This window comes from Vombatus ursinus, unplaced genomic scaffold (assembly GCF_900497805.2).
Source record: "Vombatus ursinus unplaced genomic scaffold, bare-nosed wombat genome assembly UNPS02009205.1, whole genome shotgun sequence".
Classification (NCBI taxonomy): Eukaryota; Metazoa; Chordata; class Mammalia; order Diprotodontia; family Vombatidae; genus Vombatus; species Vombatus ursinus.
The window spans coordinates 34,202,686-34,220,003 of NW_020948983.1; the positions used below are offsets into that span (position 1 = coordinate 34,202,686).

Sequence of the window (17,318 nt, forward strand, 5' to 3'; positions counted from 1 at the left end):
TCTCTCTCTCTCTCTCTCTCTCTCTCTCTCTCTCTCTCTCTCTCTCTTTCTCTTTCTTTTTACTCCCTCCCAACAAAATAACATTACCTCCCTCCCCATTCCACTTTCCTCCTCATTTTGAAGAATGGGAAAGTTGCCTGCAAAAGGTGACATAATAAACAGAATTTCTTTCTTATAATAACCTTGTAACTGGCTAAAGGAATGGTAGTTGGGGTGAGTTTCTGGTGAAGCAAGGCCATTGACCTTACAAGCAGAAAAATTATATTTGAGTTTTAGCTTTGGCAATTACTAGCTGCGTGATCTTGGGCCAATTATTTTGCTTCTCCAGGCCTCAGTTTTCTCATCTGTAAAATGGATGGAGAGTTACACTAGATTATCACTAAGGTATCTTTCAGCTCTAAATTATCATGACATTTCTTCACAGAGGAAAATCCACAATCAATGGAGATTTTATGCCTGTGATTTCTCTAATTCTCTTGGCTGAAATCTATTTGCTGAGTTTCCTTAACTGAAAAATGAAGGGTTGAGGCTAAATGATTTTTAAGGTCCCTTCCAGCTCTCGCATTCTTTGATTCTATGTGCTCTTGTAACTGTGACTTCTTTTTTTTAGTAACTCTATATATTAATCAGTGACATATTAACTCAAGAGCATAATATATATGCTTAAAGCCATGTCTTGATTTTTCAACCATTTGTTCCGTATACATCATGTAAGTTGAGATGAAGAGGGATTTTAATCTTGGAAACTCCTAATAGGGCATGGCTTTCTTATCTATAGGTTAACATAGGAACTAGACCTATTATGTCATTGTTATCAGGAACTCCCTAGTGAGGAAACCGTCTACCAATGCAGGTCAGTACCTTCTCTGCAAATTGTAGTCTTAGAGTTATAGTTGGAGCAGTGAGATACTAAGTGACTTACTTAGGGTCACATAGTCAGTTTATGTCAGAGGGAAGACTTGAACTGAGGTCCTCCTGGTCAACTCTATCCACTACATCATGCTGCCTTTCTAAAATCAGACATTAAAGTAACAATGATGCCACTTTGTCCAAGATCACATAGTAGACAATAGCTGCCAAAACTGGTACTAGAATCCACATCTCTTGCACTGGACAATAATAATTAATAATTAATAATAATAATAGCCAGTGTGTATGTGTGTATATTATATATCACTTCAAGGTATGCAAAGCTATGTACATATGTTAGCAAATGCTACAAAACACTAATTTTAGTTGGAGTAACATTAATGTCTACCATAAAACAAGCTTGCTTATTTGACCACCCTCCCCCTTTATTTCACAAGCTACTTTATATTTCATAAGGTTTAATTAGCAACACTGGTTTCATAGCAACACTGGATCATTGGACTGGAGAAGGTCATGAAAAATCTTTAATCCAATCTCATAAACGTCTGAATCATTCTGGACTTTAACATATCTTTTGATTAAGGATTATTAGGGTATCTTGCAAAGTCATCAAGTCTATCCTTCTGTGTTCAAACAATCCTACCACAATCTCTTTCTTCACAGAAAAGAAAATTTGCTCTAATACTTTTTGGGTGCACAGAATTCTTTCAGGAGTCAGGTGCTTTTAGAAATTCAACAAATATTTTTAAATGCCTTCTATGTGCAGGGTACTGGGCTGGGTAATAGGGAAACAAAAACAAAAACTAAACAATCCCTGCCCTCAAGGAGTTTGTAGTCTACTGGGGAATATATGCACCCAAGCAATCACAAATATATACTAAGAAATACAAAGTAATTCCTAAAGGGAGAATGGGAATAACTGGGCAAAGAGGGATCAGGAAAGGCCTCCTTTAGAAAGGTGACAACTGAGTTCCCCTTTGATGGAAGTAACAGATTCTAACTTCCTAGAGGTACATTCCTGACATGGATTAGGGGGGACTGACCACTTGTTCAAAGGCACCCTAGAAGAGATTGAATTTTGTGTGGGGTTCCAGCTGACAGGCCATTTTGAGACCGAGACTGCATGAGGAAGTCTCATATGAAGTGGCATGGAAAAGGTCGAGGCAAGCTAGATTCTAGAGGACGTTAAATACTTTATATTTAAGCAGATCATCTGCTAAATGGGGTCCCATTAGACAGAAACTTGCAACTTACGTACTTGCTCATGTTCCTTTAAGTTTTTCTCCTACTTAGTGTTTTCCGTATTAAGATCTATAGTCTACAGAGGGTAATAAATCCCTCAGAAAAGTCAGTAATCAAAGCATGTATTGCATCATGTGGTCAAGTTCTCATCTGCTTTGCAGCTGTTCAGTTCACAGCTATATCTTCTGCCTCTGGGATATACCAGAGGATAATGGGTAATGAGAACAAAAAGGATTGTGGAAGAATTTGTCATCAGCTGCATTTTTAGGAAGGACACTGTGCAAGGACAGTTCTCAGAAGAGTGCTCCCTGTGCTCACCCTCATAGCTCATCTCCTGTACAGCTTTTCAAATATCCTTTACTTTTTCCATTTTTGGAGAGGAGTAACTATAGCACAGCAAAAAGGGATCTGATTAACAGTTTTGTGGACAGCCTCTGGGCATTTTTTCCCCACTTATCTGGTTTGTGTTGATAGTACAAACAGAGCAGTTCCGTCACCTATAACTGAAAACAGTGTGACCACCCCAATATGGATATATACATTTAGAGACAGTTGTTCCCCATTACTTAGGTGCCTAAACTAGTTTTTCCCATTCAACTCAAGCAGTTCAGTTTTGAGTATGTGTGTATGGGTTTTACTTTTACTTTTGTCATTCAATCATTCTGCCTTAACAGAAAGGCAGACTGGTGTCAAGTGACAAATCCAGTGATTGCCTTTCTACTCCACTTGTTTTGTGACTGGGGACAGAATCTGGCAAAGTCTCTTGGTTCCACCAAACATCTTCCTTCTCTAGCAGAGACCAAACCAAACTTCCCAATCTCTGTTTCACTCTCCCTTCAGAGACAGTTGCTCTCGCACCACCCAACAAAGAAGCTGGCTGGGTAGAATGTTAATTAAGCTGAGTTTTGAATTTTTGTACCCTGTTTCCCCCTACAACTCCCATCACCTTTGAAAGACAACTACAGTTCATCCAGGGGAAAAAAAAAACAGGAGTTATACTAAAAACTGGTCTGGGGTCCTAGAATGAATTTCTGGGCAGTCAAGAGGGTAGAAATAGGAAGAGAAATGTCACTTCCTAAAGCTAATGAATTCAATTTAACATATATTTACTTTTTCAAAAGAATGTGTTAGGTGCTGGAAATTTAAAGACATAAATGTAATACTAGCCTCTGTCCTCAAGTATCTTACGTTCTTTTAGAGCAGATCTGCACAACTTGTAAACTTCTGGGCTGCAGATAGGTTAGACTAGAGGCAGACTGAGAATGGTTGGTTGCTGTGGGTAATGTCACAAACAACAGCGTGCACAGCGGCAACCCTACATTTTTTGTGGGCTGCCCGAATTCTTTTGACGGGCTGCAATTATGGCCAGAGGGCCATACTATCTGCCGCGTGGGCCTGTTCTAGAGAGAGCACAAGGGATGGGAAAGAGACTCTTGGAAGCGTTATGCTTGTCCTCTACTGGAGAAGAAAAGCTTCAAAGTGATCCACATCATTCCTGAAGATAAAGAAGGCTGGTCCTGGTCCTATTTTTTTATCTTGTTTTATTTTTGTTTTTGCTCTTAAAGAAAGTGGGAACAAAGATAACAATATACACCATGACGAATACATTATAAATGAACAGATTGATATAAGGAAATAATGGGAAAAGAAAACAGAGAAGGTCTCAGAAAAGAGATAACAAAACATACCTACTTCTCAGCAATGACAGAACACTGTGTCAGACATAGTCTATACAAGCAGATGTTTTCACTTTATTTTAGTTTGTTACAAGAGAAGGTTCAACCTAGAGGGGGGCCAGGAAAAGAAAAAAGGCATCAATAAAATGCAATTTTTAAAAATAAAGAAGGTAGGAATTTAAAGAGAAAGGATATTGAGTCCAACTTCCTCTCTTCAAAATGAGCTGCAGGGATCTGAAGGTATCCATCAGAAGGGAGGAATGATCTGATCCTTGACTTAACACCTATTGGTTTGTACTCTCCTAGACTGGGGATTGGGCTCTACGCTCCCTTTCTCTAAGAGAGGGATTCCTTCAGTACGTTTTTATTGTCCATAATCAACCAGCCAGCGTCAGCCCCATATACCTAGAGAGGGCAAGAAGTATTGAACATCAATTGTGTGCTCGTCAGTCTGCTTGTACTTCATAAAGGAGTCAAGATATAGAAAAGTTCATGTCATTAAAGAGTGGATACTCTCATGGGGGAGACAGGGAGGATACCTGGGTTCACATCCCAGCTCTTCCATTTGCTTCCTGCATGAACTTAGGCAAGTCATATAAACTATTTGAGTCTCACTACCCTCATCTAGGAAACAAAGGGTTTGAACTAAATTACCTCTAAATTTATGTTCATACGAATTCATTCACATGAAGCAATATGATAGAATATAAGGTACAAACTAGAGAGTCTGTGTGCCATGGTGGATATGGATTCAAGACTTGGATTCAGGAAGACATGGGTTCACATTCTGCCTGGGACATTTGCTAGTGTTATTTGATAGGATTCATGGGAAAGTAAAAAGACCTGGGTTCAAATCCCAACAATGCCAGTTGTTACCTGTGTGACCCTATGTAAATCACTAAGCATCAGTGTCCTCATCTATAAAATGGAGACAATAGTATATGTTAGCCCTTATCTCACAGGGTTTTTGTGAGGCTCAAATGGGATACAATGTGAAATGTTATACAAATGTAGTTATTGCTATGATTAAATGCCAAAATGTGTAGGGCAAAAAACAAACAAACAAAAAAAAAACTGGAGAGAGAGAGAGAGAGAGAAATGGAGAGAAAATTAGTTCTCCATAAAGAGAAGATGGTGAGACAAAGGTCTCCTTCAATTCCTTCTCCACCAGTTCCTTACCCTTTCCCTCAAGTGCAGATAAACTAAATTCACATATTAGCTCAAAGGAATGGATGGGACTGGTCATCTCTGCATAAGTGAGTCCCATACCATTCATTCAGTCGTAATTAAATCTGGAAAAGTTGGTGAGAGCCAGATTTAAAGCATTTTAGCCTATCTAATTAAAAAAAAAGTTTTTATTGATCTTTTTTTTAACATCACCACAGATCCCTTCTAGATAGCCATCTAATACAATAAATAATTTTTTAGACAAAAAAAGAAAAAAGAAATTGAAGAAGAAAAAAATTAGCATAACTTATGAATACACTGAAAATGTCTGAAAACACATATAATGTACAGCACTTGTGGCCCCCTCACCTCTACAACCTATAGCCTACCTTTCTAGATGGTTCATGTTACTCTCCTTCATGTGATAGTTCACATTACTTTCCCTCTGTGTTCCATCCAAAAAGGCCCAGTTGGTGTTCCTCAGACTGAAGGTACTATCTCTCTCTATGTTTTGGTACAAATCTTTCCCATACCTGCAATGCTATCCCATCTTCAGTCTGGTTTTTTTTTTTTTTTGAGTCCTTAGCTTCCTTCAAGGGTTAACTCAGGTACCATTTTCTGTAGGAAGCCTTTCCTAATCTCTCTAGTAATTAGTGCTTTCTCCCTCTTCAGATTATCCTCTTTATCTGTGTACATGTTGTATCTCCTCAGTGGAATGTAAGCTACTTGACCACAGGGACTATTTTTAGTTTTGTCTTCATATCCCCAGGGCTCAGTACATTGCTTTGCACTTAGCAGTCACAATAAATGTTGATTTGAATTAAATTTCCCAACATGGTGACAGATGTAGGAATTTAACTAGAGTTGGTTGAATTTCTTTTGGTTAAGTTTCTCTATAAGTATTTTGTGATCCATGGGTGTGGGTACTTCTTTAAATAGTGTGGATTACAACCCAGGAAAAATCTAGTGGATGAAAGGTACCTTTTATTCAGGATATCATATGCAGCTGGAAGGACAGTCCATAGAGCTGGCCCATTAGTACAAATATTTTAGTTAGACACTGCAACTTGACAATGAAGTGGGCCCAAAATTGAACAGAAGAATGGGCTAGATGGCACTTGGAAAACAGTGCATTGTGTTTCTAAAAAACATATGTTTTTATTGATATCTTTTTGTTGTTACATTATCTATATTTTCCAATGTCATCTTTGCCAATTTTTTGCACAGTGATTTTAATTACCTCAAGCCTCCCTGAGAAAAAAGATTTTGTCACTATCTTCCAGTTATGCTATATGGCAGTGAGTCATGAAATGCTATAACCAGGAATGGGGAACCTGTGGCTTTGAGGCCTCATGTGGCCCTCTAGGTCCTCAACTGCAGCCCTTTAACAGAATCCAAACTTGTCCTCAAGTGTGGCACTTTGACACAAACTTATTAAACTTCAAGTTTGGATTCTGTCAAAGGGCTGCACTTGAGGACCTAGAGGGCCACATGTGGCCTCAAGGCCACAGGTTCCCCACCTCTGCCATAACGTTTTCTAGAGATAGTGCAGAAAAATGATTGAAGCTCAACTTGTTTAGAATCTGTTCCCACCCTATTCCAATACCTACATTGCCTTTGAAGGGAAATCTTCTTAAACTAATTTTTCCAAATTCCTTTTTGCTGGCCTCTTTGGAGAAAATGTGTTTGACTCACAGTTAGTTTAAAAACAAACAAACAAGGCTACGATTCTTTATTTCCTTGCCAGACTCTCTCCAGTTCGTTGTACCCTATCACAAACATTAGGTAGCAGCTTATCAGAAGCCTTGCAGATCACCTGGAGTTGTCTTCTGGTTCTTTCCTTACCTGCTTTGCAGCTGTAGTTAATAGCCCCAAGGGAAGCCAGGAGAACTAGGTGTTTGTTGGCATTCTTCTGTATTTTTTGAAAGGAAGGTAGGGAGGATAGCTCAGGAAACCCAATCACTTTACAGTAAACTTGGAGAAGTACAAAACCAAGGAGATACATAACAAATGCCTGGCACTAAATGATTGTATTTCTTTATTGTTTTAGCTCTCCTCAGAATGTTTTTTCAGTTTCTCTGTCCCTTTGTAGTGCTATAATTTTAAAGACAAGAGCCAGAGGTGGGCAACCTGTGGCCTCGAGGCCACATGTGGCCCTCTAGGTCCTTAAGTGCAGCCCTTTGACTGAATTCAAACTTGAAAGTGTGGCCCTTTGACTAAAGTCAAATTTGAAGTTTGGATTCAGTTAAAGGACTTCACTTGAGGATCTAGAAGGCCACATGTGGCCTCAAGGTCATAGGTTCCCCACACCTGGATTAGACAACACTATATTGCTAGCCAGGAGTGAGTGGCTTAAAAAAGATGATAGATATGAATGTTGGGATTGGTTTGGGAGAAACTCCAATTGTGAATATTGGGTTTTTTTTTTTATTTTGAATGCTAATGATCCCTTGGGTTGCTTTAAATCTAAACAGGTTTCTGGTGGAATATTTCAAAGTGGCACTTTTAGAATGGGCAAGACAGAGAAGGCCAGGGTACTGGAATGTCCCAGGAGAGCTATATGGCAAAAACCTAAAGTAAGAGTATTTTCTCAGGACTTACCTCATCCAGGAATGAGGCCTGGAGATATCATTCTGAAACAGCCTGAGGCCAGATATCTGGTGGAAGAAAATATTTGCTTACCTGTGAGAATATGTTCTGTTTGAGAGCATTTGTGCAGTCTTCAAGGCATGGGCCAAGACAGAGTGGCTCTTGTTCACCCTTATAGGAGTTGTCTCCATTGTTGAATGGGACTCCTTGAAAGCAGAGGCTGTCTTGATTTTTATCTTTATTTTCAGGTCTAAGGCCAGTCCTTGGCATATCTTAAGTACTTAACAAAGTTAAGTTCATTGTTCATTCATTCATTCATTCCTTGTGGTAGCTGCCAAGAAGTCTCTAACTTTTGAATATGTAATTTACAGATCATACACATGTGTCTTACAGAAAAAAAGCTGTACTTGGTACCTTAATACTTTTTTATCATTGTTGTTCAGTTGTTGCAGTCATGTCCCAACTCTTTGTGACCCCATTTAGGATTTTCTTGGCAAAGATAATGGAGTGGTATAACATCTTCTCCAGCTCATTTTACAGATGAGGAAACTGAGGCAAACAGGGTTAAGCGACTTTACCAGGGTCACACAGCTAGTAAGTGTCTGAGGACAGCTTTGAACTCAGGCCTTCCTGACTCCAGGCCTAGTGCTCTCTCCTATTCACCTTGAAAAATGTTTTTCAGTTCCTAGAACAATGTTTTACATATAGTAGGAACTTGATAAGCACTTGCTGAATTTTATTGAATTTTGAACACCTAAGAGAGGTGCCTTCTTTTATAAAGGTATTGCTTAATGAAATGATGTTGTCAGTGGTAGAGGGACTTGTCAGTTGGATCAGGTCGATTAAGCCCTTCAACATCAGGTACTATGTCATTTTTATCTTTGTATCTCCCGTGCCTTGCATATAGTTGGTACTTAATTAATTCTGTTATTATACCACTCATTAAAAATAAATTCCTGTGGTCGGGTAACCTAACCATCTTTAGTTTCTATGGGAAACCGTTTCTATGGGAAAATGTGTTCAGAGCTCCAAATACCAACTTACAAATGAATTTTTGGGACATATACCAACACCTCAATATGTTCCAGACATCTACCAAAAAAAAAAGTCAGGCATTTTAAAGTGTTTGATGGAATATAGAAGAAAAGTAACATAGTTAATTGCATTTAGTTCCAACTTACTATATAATTCATTAAAAATGAAGCTAGCTGACAGCTGGCAGAGAGATATGGTATAGGAGGGGCCCCCTGGCACTTTTAGTTTGACCTTGACCTTTGTAGTCCTTCTGGCTAATGTATTTTAGTTTCCACTCTTCAATACCAGGTTGAGCCCTTGTCCTGAAACTTTTCACCTTGAACCACAGATCTGGGTTCTAGTTTTGAAAGTGGTGTGACCTTGAACTAGAAAAAGATTTTTGGAGGAGAGTAGAAGGGTTTTAGGTAGTCAAATGTAGCTTCTTCTCTACAGTGTCCATCTTTCCCCTGTTCTCCCAATGTAGATAATTCGTAAATTACATGTTCAAAAGGAAGGAAAGGGAATAAGCATTTGTGTAGTACCTACTATGTGCCAGACATTATATTAAACACTTTACAAATATCTCATTTGATCCTCAAAACAGCCCTGTGGAGGTAGGTGCTCTTATTATCCCCATTTTACAGGAGAGGAAAGTGAGGCAGATAGGGGTTAAGTGACTTGCCCAGAGTCACACAGCCAGTGGGTATCTGGGGCTATATTTGAACTCAGGTCTTCTTGACTACATGCCCAGTGTTCTATCCACTGTATCACCCAGCTGCTGGTACCAAGACAGGGAACTCTCTGTCCTGCCCATACCTTTGCAGGGAGGGAAGGAGGAAGGCCACATATTTTAAACACTCTTTGGCACTGAAGTCATGTTGCTTCTCTGTAGAAGCAGAGCTCTATTGGAGGTTCCGTGCAGAAAATGTCTGTCCGTATTTATATTACAAACTAATTTTATATGCCAAGGCCAAGGACCCTAGGGAAGATTCTTGCCTGTAGGACTGGGTCAGAGTTTCTTTTGCCTTGGACCCTGACCCTCTGATATTTCTGGCCAAACAGGAAAAATAAAAGTTGTAAAAAAAAAAAAGCCATCTCATATTTTGTACAAGGTCAGCAAGACTTATTTTCTTCCTTATAGAGTTTGTGAAAATGCAAATGAGTGAGTCACAGCAAGACTTCCTAGTTTGTTTGAGTCTGGATGGGGGAAGAGAAAGAGCATAACACTCCCAATCAGGAGACCTGGGGTCTAGTTTCTAGGGGGGTGTAACCTTGGGTAAATTACATTACTTCTCTTAGGCTTCCTTTCCTAATTTATAAAATGAGAATAATAATTCATACCCTGACTACGTTATAAGGTTGTTGTGAAGACAAATTGAGATATTGTATGAGAAAATGCTTTGTAAACTATGCAGTGCAAGATAATTATACGTATTATTTATTAGGTGGTTTCATCATTCAATTACCTAGCCTCAGCTGGATAGATCCAAGGATGAAGTAAAAGAATAATCCCTCCTCCCGAAAGATCATAAATTTGAAGAGACATTGCAGATTGGGGTGGGGCTGGAGTTGTCTTGGTTCAAATAGGAAAATGGAGTTTGGTATATATTAAAAACACTAGAAACCACTGGAGTTATTCTGAAAATGCAAATGTGTATTGTGAAGATGTGATGAGAAGCTGTAAAGATGCATGAGAACATTTGGCCTGGAGAAGGAGCAGGCTGGAGAAGTCAGAGATCAGTGATAGCTGGGAGCAGAGTGATAGAATTGCCCAAAATAAGAAGTTATGTGGTAGAAAAAAAACAACTGAGAAAGGAGAGCTGAGACAGAGAAATCAAGGGAGAAACCCAGGAAACATCTAAGATAACAGGTCCGAAGTACAGGAGCAGGGTAAGGATCAGATAGCATAGCTTAAGAATACCACTCCCTTCCACCCTTCCCCCAGTACACACATACACACACACACACACACACACACACACACACACACACACAAATTGTATCATATATGTGTGTATGTATCCTCAGGCTGATTTATCTATCTATCTAATTGAACTGTCTACCCATTTTTATCTCTCTATCTCTGTCTGTCTGTCTCAGATACATTGTGGATGGGGTGAGGTGGAGTTGTCTCAGTTCAAATAGGAAAATGGAATCTCTCTCAATCTCTATGTATCTAGATAGATAGATGTCTCTGTCTCTGTCCTTCTCAGTGTCTATCTCTAGTATCATGGTGGTAGACCTGTGGTGCTTGCTGTTGATACCAGAATTACTGATTACTTGCCCATGTACAACCACCCCCAAATAATTTTGGTCAGACCTGTGATTCCATTGGTATGGGGAACTCTCAGTGAGGGAGCTCACTCTACCATTACAGAACTGCAATTGTTCTGCAATTGATTATCTTAGAGAAATGACTGTAGCACTTAGAGGATAAATTATTTCACTAGGGTCCCAAAGCTAGGGTGTTGCAGATGTGAGACTTGAACCCAGGTCTTTTAGCTCTAAACCTGTGGTCCTGTGATCCCATATCAATTCAGATGGCCAGATGGAATTTGGGTTAATCTGCTCCTATTCTTTGAGATGTTGAGCTCCACCAAACTCGTAGAGACCTGTTTTACACTGATAGATTCACATAAAACATTGTAAAAGACAGTGCCAATTCATCATCAATGGCTTGACTGCAATTAGTTCTCTGGCTCCATTCAGGGAGACAAGCCCTTGATTACAGTCAGAGACTGACTCATAACTATCCTTTGCTTAGAGCCATTTCCTCCAAGTTTATAAGAATATAAGGTATTTTTGCTTAAAGGGGAGTGTGAATGCACGTGGGTGCTGTTAACCTCTTGGGTTGTTTGTCCATGACCCTTGGCAATAGGATTTGGTTGTATACTGTACTTGATCTACTCCAATTGTGTACAAAGTGGATGAATTGTTCTCAAATACATACCCCTAATGTGGGTGTGCCCTAGAAAACCACAGTTCTCTTAAGAGTTATATTATGGGATCTCCTGTTCACTAGTAACTGGGTCTAAGGTTGGAAAGCTAAATCAGTCTTTAAGATGAATGTCTTTTACTTGTTTTGCTTCTTTTAGCTATGGCTTATACCACTGTACATTCAAGTCCATTTGACCTCTGGGTATGGTGAGATCACAGAGGGCAGAGGTCATAGGATCATAGATTTTGAACTGAAAGGGACTTTAGAAGTCATTGAGCACAATTTTCTCATTTTATAGATGAAGAATCTAAGGCTGAGTTTAGGAGACTTGCCCAAGGACATGTAGGCATTGTGACAGGATTTGAACTCAGATAATCTTATCCAAGCCTTTCAGCTAGCTAGGGGCAGTGAAGATCAAGTAGTCAGTCAATAAATATTTATTAAGCGCCTAGTAGTGTCAGGCACTATGCTAAGCACTGGGTATACAAAGAAAGTTTGAAAGACACACCCTGCCCTCAAGGAGCTCACAGTCTAATGAGGAGATAACCATAGGCTAACAACAAAGTACAAACAAGCTTTACACAGGATAAATTTTAAATAATCCCCATAGGGAATTAAGAGGGATCCGGAAAGGCTTCCTGTGGAAGGTAGGATTTAAGCTGGGACTTGAAGAATCCAGGGAAGCCAGGAGGTGGAAATGAGGAAGGCCAGCATTCCAGGCGTGGGGGCAGCCAATAGAAATGCCTGGAGTTGGGAGATGGGGGTGTCTGGTTTGAGGAACAGTCAGAAGGCCGGTGTCCCTGGATCACAAAATATGTGGGGGGGATGTGTAAGGTGGAAGAAGACTGAAAAGGTGGTGGTGGGGGGCAGTCTAGGAAAGGCTTTGAATGTCAAAGTGATGATTTTTTGTTTTATCCTGTAAGTGAGAGGGAGCCAATGGACTTTACTGAGTAAGGCAGAGAGGAAACAGAACTTGGGGGATCTAGAGCTTCCTGCTTTCAGGGATCATAAAAGCACACTTCTCAGCAGTCTGAGAGCTTGGGCAGGGCTGGAGATCAAAGACCTTCTAATGTGTACTGGCGTTTCTGAACACAGCGCTGAGCTATGAAACTCCTGAATGGAAGATTTTGGCACTTACTGAGGACGTGGCTTGGACTCGAGGGGCAGAACTTTTACAGAGGTGAATCATGAATCTGCCTATGCCTTTAGGAAACCCAGACTGTTATGACTCAGTTTGTCTCCTCACCCTTTTGGACCAAAAGCTTGTTGCTTTCTTTCAAGTCCCTCTGTGTGACCCGAGCCATAGCCCAGGGCCAAGGAAACTTTCAGGAGGGACTCTGTGGCTTCAGTGAGTGTTAACAGGAATTCCCCTTCGATGGGCTATGTGTCAGGCATATGCCAACATGCAGAACAATAGTATTTAGTTTTTCTTGTGCTTTTGGAGACTGGCAGTATCTTAAATGCTTCATTAATCCAAAGCAGGGAGGCATTTGCTTTCTTTCTCTGTGAGCACTGAAGGATTATATTGGGCAGAAGGAATTCTGGTTATGTTGAAGGCAGTGAAAAGGCTTAGACACACTCAGGAGTCAAAGTGTGGACTGCTAACATATAATGGGGAAGACGCAGAGAGGCAAACTTAGGCTCCATCAAAGGAAAAACTTCCTAACAATGAGAACTTGCCCCAATCTTGAGGCAATCTTGGGCAATCTTGAGAGGCAAGATGGCTCCAAGGAAAGGCTCAGTGGCCAGTTGGCTGATAGGTTGAAGAAGGGATAGTTTGGTCTAGATGGCCTCTGAGGTCCCTTTCGATGCAGAAAGTCTGTGTTTGGGGATGCAGTTATTAGTAAGGCCCCATTAATTCAGGGAAATGGAACTGGGATTTCTCCTAGGAAGGGTCTTTTTTTGCCTGTATATGCCTTTGCATTACTCACATATATAAATATATATATTTTTTACTCTGATAAATCATACCTCTAGTAGTTTCTATATAAAAAATAACTCATTAGAGGGTGTGTCTCAGTTATTATGTTACTGATGAGGAAGGACTTGAGAGAGAAAAGGATGTGAGGCTGCTTTCCTAAGACGTCCTTTAAGAAGGAACTTCACATGTACTTAGGTGTGGTAATAGAAATGGCAGCAAAAACAAGCATTCTGAGGCTGGCACTTTGTCCTGGATCAAAAGGTTTGAAGAAGAACTAAATAGGTCACAGAAGGAAATGCAATGGTAGCTGAGTTGCCAAGGAAAGCTTGTAAGTTTCGTTTATACAGTAATGGGGGCCCATAGTTTTATTACAATGAATTATCTTGATACAGCTATAGCTGTCAATTTTTTTGTGATTTTGGAAAGGTATATGATTTTTGCTAGAGACTAAAACTTTCATGAACATAAAAACAAATTAATGGTAAGATTTGGCTGGAAGAGACTTCAGAAATCATATAGTCCAAAAGTCCTCATTTTTTCAGATGAAACTGAGGCCCAGCATAGTTTCGTGATTTACTCAAGGTCACATAGAAAAAAAATGTAGTGTTGGGATTTGAACTCAAGTCCTCTGACTCCCAATCTAGTCTCTTTCTACTCTGTTATGGAGATAGCTTCATCTTCTTCAGTTCAACGGTGACAACTGTGAAGTGAATTCTCAGAGCTATGTTTTAGAATGTATGCCAAAATGGCGAAGCTTTGACTCAGTTAAAATATAATCAACATGTTGAAATGGATAAACTGGATTTTTTCCCAAGACTAAGTTCATTTGCTGCCATCTGCTGGAGAAAGGATTTACTGATATACAAGAGCAGTGGTATCAATTTTGTGCAGTTCATGAGTATTTATTAGATTGTAGGATAATAGCATTTTAGAGTCACGGGGGATAGTTACTGAAAATACACAATCAAGAGATGAAGTGTCTTGGTTGAGGAACAGCAAAGAGGCCAGATCTCACAATATATGGGAGAGAATAAGGTGTAAGAAGACTAAAAAGTTAGGAAGAATCCAGGTTGTGAAGGTCTTTCGATGCCGACAGAGGATTTCATATTTGATTCTGGAGGTGATAGGGAGCCACTGCAAATTATTGATTGGGGGTGACATAATCACACCTGTGCTTTAGGATCAACAGCTGTAGGTGGAAGATGGGCTGGAGCAGAGAGAGAGACGTGATAGGCAGACCAACCAGCAGGCTATTGCAATAATCTAGGAATGAGCTGATGAGGGTCTTCACAAGGGTGGTAGCAATGCCATAGGAGAGAAGGAAGAGTATTTGAGAGATAATTTAAAGGCAAATCGACTACTGGTTGTATAAGGGGAATGAGGAAAAGTGAGAAGAAGAGGATGACACTTAGTTTGTGAGCCTGGGTGCCTGGGAGGATGGTGCTACCCTCAACAGTGATAGGGAAGTTAGGAAGATGAGAGGATTTGAGGAGAGAAACAGTTATAGTCATGTTGAATTTAAGATGTCTAAAAGGCAGTTGGTAATGAAAGTCTGGAGGTTAAGAGAGAGGTTAGGGCTGGATAAGTAGATTTCAGAACTATAAGTAGAGAGATGAGAATGGAAGCCATGGAAGTGATGAGATCACCAAGTTAAATAGAGAAGAGAAGATGGTCCAGGACATAGACCTAAGGGATATCCACCTTTAGGAGTAATGACCTGGATCAAAATCTAACAAAGGAAACTGAGGAGTGGTCAGACAAGTGAGAAGAGAAGCAGTCAGGACAGCACTGAGTTCAGTTTTAAGTGACTCAATTCTTTTAATTCAATTTGATTCAAAAAGCCTTAAATACCTGCTATGCATAAGGGCCCAGTGCTAAGAAAAGAGATGAAATGTGAATCCCAATTGAATAAGTTAGAACTGAATTACTTTACACCTAGTAATGAAAAGGATAATGAAAAGTTGGTGACCCAGGTTTGACTGCTGAGGAGTTTACAGTTGTAAACTGTAAATTGTACATACATAACAAACTGTACATACATACATAACAGCTTCTGTTTGTAGCACTGAACTTTTTCAAAGCGGTCTTATAATTTCATTTGTTCTTTGCAACAGCTGTTTGAAAACATAAGGTGGGTATTACTATAGATGAGGATACTGAGGCCCAGAAAGGTTAAGTGATTTGTCAACACCACAAAATTACTGAGTGTTTTAGTGGGAAGGGAACTGAGAGATCATCTAGTGTCACCGGGGTGAAAAATCTGCAGCGTCCAGGCCACATGTGGCTCTCTATGTCCTCAAGTGCGGCCCTTTGACTGAATCCAAACTTCACAGAACAAATCTCCTTAATAAAAGGATTTGTTCTGTAAAACTTGGACTCAGTCAAAAGGCTGCACTCAAAGACCTAGAAGTCCACGTGTGGCCTCGAGGCCACAGGTTCCACACCCCTCCTTTCTAGTCTTTACCTGCACAGAGACAGAGCATTTAGTCTTTGCTGATTGAGAGAGAGCAAATGGCTTGCCTGAGGTTACATAGCTAACCAGCTGGTTAAAGTGGCTGGTAAAGCCAAATCCAGAACTCCAATTTTCAGGTCCTTTTACCTCCAAAGAGACTAGGAGACTATGATCTAATGTGTAGTCCATTTCTTTCATGATATTAATAATAACACCCAGCGTTTATATAGTGCTCTTGTTTGCTAAGCACTTTTCATATGTTATTAGATTTGATCCTCACAACAACCCTGTGAAGCAGTAGTTATTATCAACCCTATTTAATGATGAGAAAACAAGCGGAGAGAGGCTAAGTGACTTTCCAGGGTCACAGAGCTACGAAATGTTTGAGGCAGGATTCTAACTCAGGTCTTCTTGACTCTTTTTTTTTTTAAAGGGCAAACAATCTGGGGATTTATTCCATTAGAGAATGTCCAAGTTAGGGTTTATTTGCCCTTTTGGGCTTTGATCTTTCTCAGGTAGAACTCAAGTTTTTTGCCCTCGAGCACGTAGCCATCTGCTCGGCCACACTGGTCTGGCCTCTACGGGATGCAGGCAAGTAGCTTGCCCTGCTGGAACTGTTCCTCCAGAAGTGAGCTGATCTTGGCATTCTTCTTCCGTTCCTCATATTTCTTCTGGATCTTCTTTGACCACTTTTTATTTAAAATCTCTTCCTCCTCAGGAGTCAATTTCTCTCCCTTCTTCCGGCCCAAGCGCCGGGCATAGTGGGACTCGTAGCACTGGCGGTATGGGGTGCTATCGATGAGCACGAGGCAATTCTTCACCAGCGTCTTGGTCCGGACCAGCTCATTGTTGGATGCGTGATAGACCACATCAATAATCCTTGTTTTGCGGGGACAGCACTCGGAGCCCCAGGAGAAGTTGCCCACATCCAGCCTCAGTGCCCAGTATTTTTTGTCCCCTCCTCGGACTCGCACGGTGTCGATGCAGAGAGGGCCGATCTTGGTGTTGGCAGGTGGGCAGCCCAGTTCATACTTGCGCTTCTTGTGGTAGGGCTTATGCTTGCCCCCGGTCTTGTGGCTCTTGTGCCAATTGTCCCAGGAGATCCCCATGGTCTGTTCGAGCTGCAAAGAGCCTTCTTGACTCTTAAGTCCAAAGCTCATGAGCCACCAATTGCTCGTGTACGAAATGTGAGAACAAAGTAACAAACATAATCGATGCAGAACAGGGATTTGCCTGAGTGTTGTGATTTGTGGATTCTGAAAAAGCAATCCCTACCCAAATATCGCTTCTCATTAGCTGATCTTGCTTCTGAAATTCTCCCATTAGAGATCTGGGTTCTTAAAGATTCCTCTGTTTATCTATATCTATATATCCTTATTTATATATCTCCATATATCTATGTCTATATCTCCATATAGATCTCTCTTCATATATAGGTATATATTTCCA

General features: G+C 40.3%; 1 pseudogene; it reads right to left on the reverse strand.

The window, feature by feature from the left end:
* Positions 1-16,446: 16,446 nt before the first annotated feature.
* On the reverse strand, positions 16,447-16,978 carry LOC114035827 (annotated as a pseudogene).
* Positions 16,979-17,318: the final 340 nt, after the last annotated feature.